A 12,318-nucleotide genomic window follows, 5' to 3' on the forward strand; every position below is an offset into this window, starting at 1 on the left:
TTTCTTTGGACTTCATATCGGCAGTTCTAGTGAAAAGATCTCCATATCCTCTCAATTTGTTATTGAATTAGGAAACAGACCTTACTTGGCCAATCAATTGTCAAATTGCTTTTGAGCTTTGAGATTGCTTGATTTAAAACACATTGTGATGTTTTAGAGAAATAAAAAAAAAAAAACAACTGAAATTAAATTGAACTAATTTTTCATTTACATAAATTTTTATCTCTTTTATTGTTTGGTGAACTAGCGTTGACTGTCCCGGTAATTGCCAACTATGATGGACTATTTTCCTCTCTGGGGAGGGCACTAATGAAACTTTCGTGCTTTGGCTGACTTCCAGAATTTGCAATACAAATACAGAAAATAAAAAAAGCAAATTAAAACAACAACAACAAGCAAGTTTATTATTGTAAGTTATTATTTTCTGATTGAATAATTACTAACAATTATTCTGTCAATTCAATTATGAAAGCAAGAACATAAGAATAATTAATAAAAGACAAATGTTTTTAAATTTATTGTATATTCTGATAACCAACTGATTTGTTGATCATGACTCAAAGCAATATCACAACTACAACTTACTTAATTAAATTGTATGCAAAAATGTCAATTTGAGCCTGCTGAGCCTCAACACCTCCCTGTGCAAATGGACTTTCTGACGGAGAGATCTCAGACAGTCCGGATCGGTAACAGCATCTCCAACACAGACACCTATCGCCACCAGCATTGTGGAGGACCCTACGCACCCCTCTCACACACTCTTCATCCTGCTGCCTTCTGGCAAGAGGTACCGGAGGATTCAGGCCCTCAATGCCAGACAGTTCCTTCCCCCAAACCATCCGACTCCTGAACACTCAGTGACTGGACTGACACACACATACACACACCTTCATAAACCAAGTAACTTTTTGCACAATGCTCAGCCTTTTGCACAACCCACTGTCATTGTTGCACTTCCCTATTGTGCTGTCTTGTGCCCGCACTGCTGTTGCACTGTCTTTGTGCAAATTGCACTTTATGTAGTCCTGTGTTGATTGTCTGTTATATGTCATATGTAGCACCATGGACGTTGTCTGTACTGTACCACTGCACATGGTTGGACAATGAAGCCACTTGACTTGACTTGATTTCAAAGGCTTTATACATACAATTCACATCCTTTCAGTACATTGTTGCATGTATTCTGAATTGCTTTTTTTTTTTTAAATTATTTGAATCAAGAATTTATGAAACTCCAAATAAAAGAGCAGTTATTGTGTTACTGCTATTCTGATGGAAACATGCTTTTAGCTCTGCTCCAAGCTGGTACCAAAACGACAAAGGCCATCTACTAAAATGTGCCTATCATGCATTAGTATTGTGAGAAACTCACTTGTTAGGCTGTGAGTGCTTGCTTTTTTTAATACCAGCAGCCAGGTATGAATTTGCTGTTCTCAGGAGCTACACTGTAAAAAGTGTACTACTTAATTTAAGTAGTATAACATTTTCACACTTAAAAATATTGAGTTTATAACAAAACAGGAGTAATAAGTAAATCTAAGTAATAGTTTCAATTACATCTGAATGAACTATCTAAGCAGAAATACTTCACTAATTGAGTAAATGTAACTAAAAATACTATGTGAACCAGACTGAAGACTATATATATGGCTTAATATTAACATATTAAAATACACAAATCGTATGCTTTTTTAAAAACTGGAATTTCTAACAATGACACAGAAAATGCAAGAACAACTTTCTCCTTAGAAAGTACAACATTTAAGTAACTTTGTGTGAACTGTCTTAAAACTCTAAATTCAAAATAGACGATTCATACCTCACATGAACGATTGAAGAAAGAAAAAACGAATATCAATGCAAAACATAAATGTGCAGCCAGAAGAACATCAGATCACACAATCAGTCAGACAACACTTTGAGATGATTTGGTGAAATTAACCCATAGATTGTTCATGCTTTCATAAGAGCCTCACTAATAACTGAGGTTACGCTCTGTCTCGTCCGTGCTTATCAACATAACAGTCAACGAGGTCATTAAGCTGCTTTTTAGTCTTTGGGCCTTTGTTGACAACTCCTCAGGAGTGACTTCAACAAGTATCTTTTGAAATACTTCAAAAATGTATCTTGTTGAGTTTTGGGCTATTTCAGGTCCAAGGCATAAGTTAGTCCAAGCAAGTAGCAGCAGGCTCTGCTGAGATACCCAAAGTGGTCGAGTAGGATGGAGCCCTCAATGAGAATTCCCACATTCCCGACTTGTCCACTTTCATTACGCTCAAGGAACAGACCCATCGTCTCTGCTGCCTGCTCTTCTTCCACATTGATGCCTTGATAGCTTGAAGTTAACCCATATGGAAAAGAAATAGTAAAAACATATATGATTTACTCATGAAAGTGGCCACTTTCATGAGTAAATCATATATAAATCATACAAGGCTTACATGATTTACTCATGAAAGTGGCCACTTTCTCATTACTTTCATATATTTTTTTAGTAAGTATACAAAACATACAAGTTTCATTATATAATTTTTCAATGGATCTTATATCTGTTTTCACTCTTGTATGCTTTTCATACAAGTTTCATAAAAGACAGATAAAAACTTTATAAGATTTATATATATCTTTTCCATATGGGAAAATTCTGTAGACACAGTAAAAGGAAACATTATTATTGCAGGTAGGGTGTCACATATTGGCCATTCAGAGATGCTCTTCTGCATATCGTGGTTTTTTTTTTCAGTTACTGTTGTCTTCCTATTAGCTCAAAGCAGTCTGGATATTCACCTCTGACATTTCACCCAGAGGTTTTTGAACCTTCCCCGTAAGCCCTGGTGATGGTTGTGCAGAAAACTCCCAGTGGATTAACAGTTTCTGAAATATTCAGACCAGCCAATCAGGTACCAACAACCGTGTCACATTCAAAGTCTCTTGAATCACCTTTTATCCCCATTTTGATGCTCAGTTCTAATTTCACCAGGTCATCTTGATCATGCCTTGCTGCCTTTAGTTTCTGGCAGCTGTTTGGCTTATTAGATATTTACATTAATGAGCAATTTAACAGGTGCACCCAACAAAGAGGCAGGTGAGCGTGCATATATTTAATTTCAGTTTATATACTCATTAAAAAGCTCTCAACTGAAGCATCATTCAGAATTGAAGCGCTAACATAATGAAGGTGCCTCACAGTCCGTACGCCTGAGTTACCTTAAAAAAAAAACACTTTTGTGGAGTTTAAAGGTAACATGCAGATGACCTGGAGAATGAGCTATTCCACAAGCTGTTTATGCTTCAGCAAAGGTCATGAAATGCCTTTACTGGTCTGTCTCACAACAGCAAAAGCTATAATGATGTATTGTAACTCACTGAACTAGCTGAAAGAGAACTGTACAATACCTCCCACACTCACACACAGATAGCTTCACGTTTTTGCCACCAGTGAGACACAATGTCTGTCAGTAATTTGATAACAGTAGAACACACTGCCATCACTGGAAAAATGTTCATGGGTAATAGTCATTTGTTATTTTTCTTATGATGATGAAACCGTGTCTGGCTCAAATACTCTTTCTACATCTTTAAAATCATAGTATATATAACAGATTTGAAAACATTTACCCAAAAGTTTCTGCCTTTTTTATATTTTTGTTATTAATAGAATGGGAACACACATTTTAGAGATGCAGTTTCTAGTCATGTGCGATACCACTGATTTTCTTTCCGATCCAATACCAAGTAAAATTCAGGGTGGTATCGACGATACTGATCCGATACCGATACTTTGTACAAACTTATAGCGTCATAATGATTACAGGACATCAGACTACTTGTTCTTATCATGTAATAATGCAGAATTAATCAAATAGAAATAAAAAACCTGAAGTTGTGCGCTATTTGAGCACCTTGCCTACCTGCAGCACTAAAGAGACGTCTGTTTCACCCTAGCAGCACCTGTCCCTGTCCACTCCTCCTCTTCAGTTCGCCTCAACATATGCTCGTCATATTCTGTGATATGACTTACTCTGAGGTGTTTGACAAATTTGTGGTGTTGCCACAACACCTCACTTTCTTGCCACATGTATCGCTAACCATGTCTCGGTTGTTTGTGGATGTAAAATAAGTGCGCACATAACTCCAATTACGCTCAGCCATTGTTGTGAGTGCGCACGCCAAGGGGCTGCGACACATTTATACAACCGTATTTCGCACATGACTATGAAAGGCGGAAGAGGAAGTAGTTCCTTCTAATGTAGACAATCCGAATGAAATAGGTTCTTTCCACTGTGTTCCTGTTAATGATAAACTACAAATTTACCCTAAATTACTAAAATATCGACATTTTAACGTGAGAATCGATTCTAGAACATAAATGATTGGTATCGGAGGAATCGATATTTCAGGATCGATCCAGTTTCAAGACATCAAATGCCTGAATGTTTTTTAACAGCAAGGATACAGGGCAAGAAACTACATCCATAGTTTGACGTATATTAATTTCTTCTGATCATCTATAAGCCAACAACCTCCGCTGCCTTCAATATGACAGTATATTTTCAGTTGCCAGAAATAATGAGAACCACTATGTATGCCTTCGTCAGCACATTTATGTGAGATAGTCATCTGTGCAAAAAGGAGACATGCTGTGTAAGGCCACGCCAGCACAAGCCTTTTTCATCAGTAAACCTTGCACCTGCTTTTTCAAAGGAGACGTAAACATACTGAGCACTCAAACTGAGACACCCACACTTTAAAAAAAAAAAATGCTTTTAGCTTCGTATTTTTGTGACAATCTGTTAAAGACACGACAAAGACTTTGATTTTCCGTAGTCTGTCAAAGAACAAAACCAGGTTTGCTGTCCTGCCCACTGTGGGAGTGGATACCTACACATTGTTCAAACAGATTCCTCATCTTTACCAGAAAAATGGATTTGTATCTGGGAATGCTGTGGGGAGACGGGGAGTCATTTAAACACAAGCATGCACAAGAACAGAAAGCAGAAATGGGCAGTTATAGCAGGTAGTAGAGTATGCTCTCTGGAGTAATGGAGTACAGTTTTCAAATAATTGGCATGCCAAAGCACATTACTGCTCTTTTAAATGTTCATTTAGGTGATTTTTCATGCAAACATACCAAACAATTCAAACTTCCTGCATTTCAAGTTCTATTATTGTCATATACAGGTTACAATGGTACATCGCTATGAAATTCTTAGGCTCAGAGCCTCCTCGATGTTGCACACCACCTTTTCCCTGTATTGTCCTTTAGACGCTTTTATTGCTCTTCTGAGTGTACCGGGCTTTTCTGTACTCACAAGGATTTCCAGATATATAGGCAGCTGTCTTCGGGCTGGAGTAAGTCTGTACAGTAATTTGCAGTATGACATCATTGATGCATTTATCGATGCAACGTAGTCAGCGTGGTTGTTTTCATTTCATGTATGTTTCCTGACTTAGACTGTATCAAAGTTACTGTTGCACCTTGAAAGGGGGATAAATCAATAAAGATGCTTGGACGTGATGCTTCTCAGTCAACAGCTTCATTGTGAATGACCTAGAAATACAGACATACATACAAAAGTATGAAACAGCTTAACAACGATGCACATTTTCTGTTAGTTCAAAAAAACAACATCTCAAGGCAGTTTTCTTTCCTTTCACTTACAGATGAGTAAAGATTGAAAATAAACAAAGCATTCATGTAAAAATATTGAAAGGCATTTGTCCTTTCAATCAAAATAAAACGTGTTTAAACTAAATCAAATACAATATGCACAAAATGCTGTAGCGCAGCTTAGCTAGAGCGCCTAGCATAGCTAGCTGCTTAACAGTATCCTAACAATACTAACATAAATTAACTAAACATTCCTAATATCCTATTGGTACATTTGCAAACAAAGTCAGTGCAGCTTAACATATATATTTGTACAGTTCAAAAGCAGAAATGCTCATTTAATACCCGAAAAGGGGATAAATCAATAAAGACGCTCAGACACAGCAGCTTCCTTGTGAATGAGGCATCGTGGCCAGAGCTCCACCTTCAGGCAACTGCAGGCATAACTAATCAATCACGGTCAATAATCCACATGGATTATGCCGGTCTCACTAAGCAGGTGGATTTAATTTTAAACAGGCTGTAGTCCCAGTCAGCATTCTCATCCAGTTCAACAGAGTTATTTACTCTTTTAGTTGTTTTAATCTGTTTTGCATTACATCGCCTTGACGGGATTGTTTTTTACCCTTATTTATACATTTACAAACTTATTTTTAAAATAAATTGAGTCACTTTTGACCACGACGTTTACTTGACACAAAACTTTGACTAACAATAAATCTATCACATTACCAGATTTGCAGCAGATTAATTCTTTCAATAAGTGTGGGCAGCACTTACTGAAAAAAAAATCTTGATTTGCAGAAAAAGCTTGTTATACCTCTGAAGCTCACAAAATCAAGTCTTTTGCCTAGACGAGAGAAATGGGGATTTGGCAAATCAAGACAAAATTCATGGTTTGGTTTGTATTTGATGAAGCAGATAAAAACTGATAAATATGAAAAAAAAAAAAACATTTTAGTCGTTTTATTTAAAAAAAAAAAAAAAAGATAAATACTGAAAAGAAAAAAATGAAAATGTCAGTGATGCTGACATTTAATAATGAATATGTCAGTTGTCATGAAAAGGGTTTAGATTAAGCTTTTTATGGCCATTTTATGGCTGCTCAGTTAAGCTGCAGGTCCTGGTGATGCTGAGAGGTAAATTAAACCATGTAGCATTGTAAAACATAAGTGGAAAATAGCACATTATCTACACAAGTAAAAAAAGGAACAAACAACCCCCCCCCCAAAAAAAGCAAACTAACCCTCTAACCAAGCAACAGTTAGTGCCTTGTGACTAGCAACCTACTATGCAACTACGCAACCAAATATAATAAGAATGAATGCAAGGCTTATATTATATGAAATGTGTGCATTGAAACTTTTAATACATCCAAAGGTTTCCTGAGTTGCTGGACCTCTTTTTTCCCCTCATGTTTCATGTAACTGTGTCAGCCTTGTGACATCCAGCTTCAGAATCCTCACATAAACACACCGTGGGCCATTAATTACATTTAGCCATCAGCTTTCCTAACTAAGTGACTTGAAACAAGATCAAACATCTGACTCTTTAAACATTTATTAATGGATTCTCCAATGACAAAGGGGGGAAGCCTATTCAAAGTCAGAATGAGCTCAGGTAAAGTAATAATAATGGATTCGATTTATATAGCGCTTTTCAAGGCACCCAAAGCGCTTTACAATACCACTATTCATTCACTCTCACACACTGGTGGAGGCAGCTACAGTTGTAGCCACAGCTGCCCTGGGGCAGACTGACAGAAGCGAGGATGCCATATCGCGCCATCGGCCCCTCTGGCCAACACCAGTAGGGTAAAGTGTCTTGCCCAAGGACACAACGACCAAGACAGAGAGCCCAGGGATCGAACCGGCGACCTTCCGGTTACAGATGTGATTCCCAACCCCCTGAGCCACGGTCGCCCCAAAGTAAGCTACAAATACAACTATGAAGATATCCAAGGACTACATGGTCCTGAAAGGTGTGGAAAAATGAAGAAGAGTGCTATCACAGAGACTAACCACACCTACAGCCAATGTAAAACTCTGCGTGAACCTAATATACACATCTATGGACTGTGGGAAAAAGTGGGAGTGGCCATACAAGCACATGCTGAACACACAGACCCAGCCATCAGATTTGAACCTAGTACCTTCTTACTGTGGTACTAAACACCACACCACTGTGCCAACTAATTAAGTGATTGCATTGGTAAAGTGCTAATCCTAATGTTATTCTTACAAAACTGTTGTACTTGTATAGACTCATTCAAATGTCAAAGCTCTGGTAAAGTTAAAAACCATGTCTACATAGCACAACACTACTCTGTATTTAAGGAAACTTAAAGGAAACTCCTAACCCAAACTTTTAAAAAAAAAAACGTGGAAACATTTTCTAACATTTCATTTCCTTGTACAAACGATATTTTTTGGATCAAACAGAATACCAAAGAAATGTCTGGGAGAAGTCAGCCAAATGTGATAAATTGATCATAATGAAACCAGCATCCAATTACAGCATATCAAGATGCATGAGAGGAATTTCAAATAAGTCAAGGTTGCATTTAGACCAAAGACCAGCAAAAAATTATTTACGTTTGGCCACAGAAACAGCAAAATCGTTAACGTGTCACACAAAATTGACTCTTTGGTAAAGTGACAATGACATTTCGTGCAAAAGCAGTGAAGTCCGGACAGAGGTTAATGTGTAGGGCGATGAAAAGCTCAATGTAATGAAAGGAGGGCAACCAGAGGAGTGTCCCCCAATAATTTGCAATCCACACTATGATAATTATCTGCTGCTGTTGGCACTGTGTACAGTAATCAGACGTGAGATGAAGCTAAATAAGAAGACAAGTAGGAAGGTAGTTTCTAGTATTGCAATTTTCGTGTTTATACACTATACTAAATAATGTTCAATTTAAAAAAAAGAAAAGAAAATGAAAGAAAAAATTGTGTTTTATTTTCTAAAACACATCATTTCTCATCTTAGCAAAAACTGGAAAACTCACACCATATAAAGTGACAAATGATACAAGACTAGGTAGTACTGGGCAATCTCAAAGCGCAGGTGTGAATTTCACGAGTTAAGAAAGATGTTAGTTCACATGTGAGCATGTGCTGTCAGTGCTAGTAGTGAGTTCACAGCTTTTACATAAAGCTTTTACACTTCACTAGCAGACAGCAAATACTCCTCAAAACCCCCATAAACATTGTATTGTGTCATAAAAATGCTAAATACCGTACCCCCACCAGTCACTTTGCTAGGTAAAACTGTTGCTGTTTGTATCTCAGCCAGTCACATGGCAACTCAATTTAGCCATAATGACCTGCTGAGCTCAAACCTGCATTCAAACTGAGGCTCAGAAACAGGAAGAGAAGTCATGGAAGTGCCTGAATGTAGGATGAGTTGTTGTTTGCTGACAGTTGCTGATCTGCTGGGATTTTCCCTCGCAGTCTTAAGGTTTACAGAGAATGGAAAAGAATTTTTAAAAACTAAATAAATTATGTAATGAGCATTAATTTTCTCTATGAAAATGTCTCTCAAACTGATTTCCTTGAGCATGATTGTGAGTTTGCTGTACCCAAAGGTCCTGCACAGTCACCAGATCTTAATCCAGCATCTTTGGATTGTGGTGGAAAGGAAGATGCACACCATGGATGATGAACCTGTGCCATGAAGAATTAATGGTGTTGTGAAACAGGTAACCAATAAAGTGGCTGATGAGTGTCTATGGTAATGTCAGTTTAATTAAAGCTCCTAAATGGCCATTATTTATCAATTAATTATTAATTAAAATATTTCTAACATGTGTGTTGTGTGTTGTTTTGCATGGTTATAAGCACTTATAAAATTCTATAAGGTCTCATAGATGAATTATCACATGTATGCACATATATAAGACGCGACCATCAGTGTTGGGTGTAATGCGTTACTAAGTAATGCGTTACTGTAATTAAATTACTTTTCCACTGAAAAAGTAGAGTAACTAATTACTGTTCATTTTTAGGTATTTTAATGACAGTTACTTACAAAATACTTGCGTTACATTGTAAAATAATTAAACTCGCTGAATATCATTATTTAATTTCAATAATTCTGCCGCTTTAACATCGCTGTAGTGCAGGTGCACGTCATTTCGCGCCAGTTTGCTGCATAGTCGTATTCTAAAGCGGAAGATGTCGGACTCGGCTGAAGCGAGTGGCTGTTTTATGAAATGGACATATTCCTGTCTCTTCACCTTTCTGAAACAAGCAGACAAGAATATTACAGTAATATGTAAGCTATGTCCTGGGGAGAAAAACTATCGGCTGCTGTTAATAGCACGAGTAATCTACTGAAGCGCCTGACACGAGAGCATAGACGAACACTTCTGAGTGATCCTTGTTCATCATCCATGGATAACTCCTGCTAAGCAGGCAAAACTTGATTTTACTTCAGCAGCACAGAAAGCGTCTGAAGGTGAGCTTAAAAAAATGATTGCAGGCTACAGTGTGGAAGAGATGCTACCGCTGCGTACTGTAGAGTCTCCATCTTTAAAAAAATTTATTTATTATTTAAAGAGTTTCTATTGTTTGCCCACTCAAGGTTTATAGGGATTTTAAGAAGTATTTAGTTAAATTACTTATTTATTAATTAAGTTACTTTTCTGACACAGTAATTAGATAAGTATCTTAAATACAATATTGACTAAGTAATTAGTAATTAATTACTTTTTTAAAGTAACTTACCCAACACTGGTGACCATAAACACGACCTTTACAGAGTGGTAACCAGCCTCTTTATTGCAGTTCCTTAATAGAGGCCAAGGACAACATGGAAGGCCAGTGTAAGCCCTTGGCATCTAACTAATGCAAGGCATATTCTGTCATCTGACTTATCAGCTTATTATCTGAGGAGCCTTGGAGAAGAGTTTGTCCTGTAATGAGACCAGGAAGGAGTAGCTGTTGCAGAGTTGCTTGAGGGCGAAGTGTTTGTTTCCACCTCAAATGATGTAGCAGTTTATTGGTCACAGGGGTAATGAAATTACTCTGCAAAATCCATAATGTTTTTTAAAATGTCGAGCAAATACATTCCAGAGGTTGCTCCTTGCCCCAGTCCTGAATAAAATTCCCACTGCCTCCACGAGCACCGCCACCTTTGATGTAATACCTCAAGGTGTAGCACATGCTGTTGTTGTTTGGTCCTATGGGTGCACGTTAGTGGGAACACCAAGTAAGGTTTTTGTGTTGGGAAGGGGATAAGCTGCAGTTTTCAGTGGTATATGGCCAGCAGCGAGAGCAATAAACATCAACAGCGACATAAGACACATCTTGTAATAGGAGTGGGTGGGAGTGTGAGAAAGCAGCAATATCCCCGCTACTCTCAAGAGAACAAAGAAAGAAGATGCTATAGAAAAGCTGAAATGTGTTTATTTTACTCTTTCATCTGCTCTTCTTAATCCATGCAAAATATTCTGACTGCTGGGTGGCCATCTTTTCCTAATACAATGAGTTCTGTTATCATAAACTCTTTGATCTTGGCTTACATATTGAATACAATATTAAACAGAAAACTGTCCAGATGAGGGCTGAATCTGGGCAAAAGAATATGATTTTTGTAAATGGCACTGCAAAGCATTTTCATCTGCTATATTTGCCTCCAGATGGACTTTTAAAGCACTTTGGTCTCTGTCCAGCAGCAAATCCAGAAGCTTTTTAGGACAACTCTATCAGCGCAGGCTTGTGGTGCTACACCAAGCCACCCATTTATGTCTAGGAAGCAGGTTTTAATGCTCTCCAGCAGTGATGCCAAATGAGTATATTTATTTGTTGTACAGCGTGAACAAAAGCAAGAGCGCAAGAGTGGACACAAAGCCACACTTAATTTACAGTGCTTGCATTTTCTTTAAAACTTGAGGCACAGCTAAATCTCCAGAAAGAGGAAGGACAATCAGCAGTACTTCAATGAACCGTGAAGGGCAAGCTGTTGGTGTCTGACAGCTGATTGGCATGAGGGTAATTTTCCAGTGGCTTTCAACCTTTTTAGCTCACGACCCCTTTAATTAGACAATGACTCGTTCTTTTTATTCTATTTAAGCTTCTTTTTACAAATTTGAAAAGCACAGGAAAAGTGTTACAGGTGTAATTTTTTGTTTACCTTAAATAATTTTATTAAAGATAAAAATATTAGGAACACAAGTGAGTCACTGTGTTTAACTGCATTTAAATTGGAAGGTTATCACTTTTAGAAAATAAACTATTTGTATTTCTCTTAAAGACCTCATACTGTACCGTATCACCGAATACAGCACCTCTGTTCTACTGCAGGCGTCCTTGTGGTTTCTATGGTATTTAAAAGTTGAATAGGAGGCAAAGCCTTCAGCCTTCAGCCTTTCAGACCCCTCTTCAGATCCCGGCTTGGCATCAGAGGAGAAGCACTCTTTCTACGTATAAGCTTAAACGCTTCCTTTTTGGTAAAGCATATAGTTAAGGCTGGATTAATGGCTCAGATGAACCTTAGTTATCCCCCAATAGGCCTGGGCTGATTGGGGCTTCGCATGATGCATGGAGTGTTTCTTCATCACTCATTATGTGTTTATACACCACTCTGAATTTAATCATTTAATCATCTTTTGTTCTCTTGCATAGTTTGTTTTTGTCCTGTCTTCCTCCCCTCACTCCCAACTGGCCACAGCAGATGGCTTCCTCTCCTTGAGCCTGGTT

The 12,318-nt window shown here is 37.7% G+C and overlaps 1 long non-coding RNA gene across 1 annotated transcript; it reads left to right on the forward strand.

The window, feature by feature from the left end:
* The first annotated feature begins 5,279 nt into the window (after positions 1-5,279).
* On the forward strand, positions 5,280-10,259 carry LOC120742229. The gene is made up of 3 exons (XR_005697825.1): positions 5,280-5,290; positions 5,361-5,363; positions 9,913-10,259. It is a non-coding gene; the product is annotated as an uncharacterized LOC120742229 (long non-coding RNA).
* Positions 10,260-12,318: the final 2,059 nt, after the last annotated feature.

The sequence above is a fragment of the Simochromis diagramma genome, unplaced genomic scaffold (genome assembly GCF_900408965.1).
Source record: "Simochromis diagramma unplaced genomic scaffold, fSimDia1.1 OVJJ01000079.1, whole genome shotgun sequence".
Lineage (NCBI taxonomy): Eukaryota > Metazoa > Chordata > Actinopteri > Cichliformes > Cichlidae > Simochromis > Simochromis diagramma.